The sequence below is a fragment of the Neophocaena asiaeorientalis genome, unplaced genomic scaffold (assembly GCF_003031525.2).
Source record: "Neophocaena asiaeorientalis asiaeorientalis breed wild unplaced genomic scaffold, Neophocaena_asiaeorientalis_V1.1 scaffold367, whole genome shotgun sequence".
Lineage (NCBI taxonomy): Eukaryota > Metazoa > Chordata > Mammalia > Artiodactyla > Phocoenidae > Neophocaena > Neophocaena asiaeorientalis.
In genome coordinates this window covers 666,062-669,893 of record NW_020174043.1, presented here as the reverse complement: position 1 = coordinate 669,893, position 3,832 = coordinate 666,062, and the positions used below count along the sequence as shown (strand labels likewise).

The window sequence follows — 3,832 nt, the reverse complement described above, 5'->3', positions numbered from 1 at the left end:
CAGTGATGATGTCAGGGCTAACTAGCTCTCTGGACTTGGCTACTTCCATTGTACCAGGCCACCACTCATGTTTCTGAAAGGCCTTTCAGCTAGTGGAGACTCTTGGGAGAAGCAAGTATATTCCTACCCATATGCACCTTAATGGTCCATCCACTCTTTTTTTTTCTGAAGACACGAAAAAGGAGCCAGGGTACCAGAAGGCAGCTGTTGGACCCGGGCCTGTGCCAGAGAAGGAAATACAGCCTTGTGTGATCAACTAACTTTTGGTGTCTGAAATTAACCTCTGAAGAAACTTTTCAAGCCCTATCTGAAAAGCACCAGTTGTCTCTTCTACCGCTGTGGCCGAGTGTCTAACCGCGACCACAGCATCCCTGCACAGCTCATTGGCAGGGTCCTGCTGAGCACTGGCCTCCTCGCCAATGGCAATCAGCCGGTCCAATTTTTCTTCCTCCCACTTTGAACGTTCTCGTTCCAATCTCCTGTTTTCTGCCAACTTGGCTGCAATAGTCCTGGCCACTGACCACCTTCTTCACCTTGCCCACCTGGGAGGGGGCTCACTGGTCAAAGACCCATCCCCACCAGAAACAAAAGGAACTCTGGAGGAGGAGACTGGAGGCCGCCATGCTGAGGCCACCCCGGGAATGTTTCGGCCGGAGCTTGTGCAGGGGCTGGGCTCACCAGACACTCTCAGTCTGGTCATGGGGCTGCTCTGACAGGGAGCAGCTGCACTGCTGAAAAGGTGGTGGGAGCTGCTGTAGCTGGGGATTCCTTGAGAGCACCCTGCACCCAAGTATTCATCCCAGGCATCCTCAAGGTCACTGGTTTCTCTCATCTGGTCACTGATCCTCAGTTGACAATCCTCATCTGATTCCTTAACTGTTTTCAAGATAGGCTGATGATTTGCTGCCTAAGTCCTTTTTGGTCTCAGAATGCTGGTTCCCTCTTTCCCTGGGATGGCAGGGGCCGCCAAGTTCTGAACACAGTGCTGGGCCCAAGCAGCCTCCTCCATTAAGTTTTCTGTGTCAGTCACTATCTGATTTCCGAGAAGGTGATCCAATGTATCTATAAAAGGGACGGTGTGGTGGATCACCCATACTTGTGGCATGGGCCACATAGACCTTTAAATATAATGCCTTCAGGACTTTGAACTTGGAGCGGCACTGACGCTCAGTGCAGCAGAAGCCTTCCTGCTGCATCTGCTTAGACACAGCCTGGTAGACGTCTGCATTGTGATGTATGGTCTGGAGGTGCTGAATATACTGTGCCTCGCCTAGTATGGAGAGAAGCATCCGTGTCTCCTGTCTGGACCACCGGATGCCCGCACTGCTATTGGAAGTGGCCATAGCGGACTGCGAAGGAAGGCTAGCTGGAGGAGGCTCCTGGCAGCAAGGTGCTGATCTGAAGGTGTGGGGAGGCTCTGTGTGCTCTGGTCTATCTCCAGGAGCCAGACGATTCTTCCCTCTCAGGGCTAATTGCTGAGAAGCCAGGTCCAAGGACCGCATTTCTGGTTTCTGCCAAGGATCTGCTTTACTTTCATTACTGTATTTGAAATATTTCTTATTCTACTTTGTTTTGCTGCCAATCCAACAACCTCTTCATTTTCTGAGTAAGCAAAAACAGCTGGAGTGACCCTGTCACCTGCATCATTGGCAACCACATCAGCCCGGCCACCCTTATAGATGGCCGCACAGGCTGTTGTGCAGCCTAGGTGAACCCCGATAGCCGCCATGAGGTGGCAGAGATGGTGGTAGCAGTAATGAGTGGCCCCTGCACCACAACAGCGCCCGGCCCTAGATTTATTAATACTATATTTTGGAGAATAGTCCTTGGAATTTCTAGTATGTGATAGATTATTTTGCACTTGCTTACTGATGATTTATTTTCTTTTCCTCTTTGTTTGTATAGATATATAAAGTGTTTAGGATTAAAAAAAATTTTTTTTTGAGTAAGTGTGAAAAATGATTAGATTTTGAAGCATGGAGCAGTTGAAATAAATGCAAGTAAGATAATAACCTCTTTTCTCAAACAAATCATACTACATTGGGTCCTGACAGTACAAAGAAACAAACTATTATTGGTGGGTAACATTAAACATACCAATTCTGTATAAAAAGGTAATCTTAAATAGTAATATTGACATTTTGGATTAAATCAGTTTCACCTCTGAACCATCAACATTACTATTAGAACACACTGCAAAACGGGAAGCCAGGATAGCTGAGTACATGAAGATGCCTAGAAATCCTAGGCATGTAGTAACTGCTGAAAATTCCTACTTACATATAGTGACATGACTGAACATTTACATGTAAGCAATATGAAAGACAGTTTTGCAATGACATAAAAGAATAACATTTTTATAATTAATAAAATTTAGAAAACAAAATGGAAAAATAAAAAATGTCATTATCGTATGCTAATAGATTATAAACAAAATAATTTTTATTTGTTTTCACTTTTTAAAATATATTTTATTGTCATAACATTATGTATAAATGGTAATTTAAGTTATATAAGATTTGTGACTTACTTAATTACTCTTGCCTTAAAAAACAAATCCTGAATGTTATCCTACCACACAATAATTATCTATGAACAAGATACATTAGCTACAAACCAGATAGCCATCTCAAAGCACACTGGTTATAAGAAGAATATTATTTTGATAAAGGAAAATTAAGATATCATATTTGAGGGAGAAAAACATGTAACATATCTTTCTTTTGAGTATAATTTGAAATTGTGAGCCAAATGTATTTTCTCAGTGTTGTCGTAATTTAATTGAATGCACTTTAAATACAGTTAAATAAACACTGTTATATGTATAAGCTGTTTGAAGGGTACCTATAGAGTGGTCATGGGCAAATAATACAGAGAGGTGAATTATTATGCATATGCTTTCTAAGCATATTAAATCAACACACTGTCATAGTGAAGAATGTAGTCTTTAGATCTAAAATACATAGGTTTAACATATAGTCTCTAATACTCTCTACCTATATGGTTCAGTTCCCTCATATTTAAAAAGAGGGAAATGGACAGCTAATTTATAGCCATTTTAAGTATTAAATTTTATAAATAAACTATTAATAATGTTAACTACAATTAATGTTAAATCAGACAATCTTTTTATAACCAGGCTATTAATTGCTTAATTCTTTCTGTTTTTTCATTTGAGTTTACTTAAAGAGATCTGGGTACCATCTAAATGGAGTCCAGAATTCATGGAGCATAGCCCAATTAAGAGCTCATTTGTCATGGAGCTCTCCAAAAATAGCATTCAGTTTTCACTGTCAAATGTAAAAAACTGAAAATTGTTTGATATATACACATGCATGTGTTCAAATTGTTTAATTAAAGTTTTATACTGAGTTTACCATAAAATATAAATGTATACACAAAAGATGTTCAGAACAAATATGATGCTAGATAAAATTTTAGTTTGGTAAGTCAGCTTATCAAAGGCAGAAATGTTTATATATTGTACATGGTCAAAATTGTAGTGGAAAACCATGCTGACAATAAATAATTCAAATATCAACCTATGTATAGGGAATAAAAATCAGGTGTTTTTTTTTTTTTTTTAGTTAGCTTTATCCTTTTCCTCATAGAAAGTTAGCAGAGGTTCTATGGATTCCTCAGGTTTTTAGAAGAAAAGTAACCATCTAGATCATCATAGAGCTTAAAAAAAAAAAAAAAAAAGCTGTTGAAAAAGCAAATTAATTAAGGACTTCACAAGTCTCTGGCCCTGGGTATAAAAATGTTGAAATTTCATTCTTAAATGAGTTCAAGACCGAGAAATTTGTAAAATCCATTAACCACACCCTTCACC

The 3,832-nt window shown here is 39.4% G+C and overlaps 1 pseudogene; it reads right to left on the bottom strand.

Moving 5' to 3' along the window:
- Positions 1–256: 256 nt before the first annotated feature.
- On the bottom strand, positions 257–1,502 carry LOC112405494 (uncharacterized; annotated as a pseudogene).
- Positions 1,503–3,832: the final 2,330 nt, after the last annotated feature.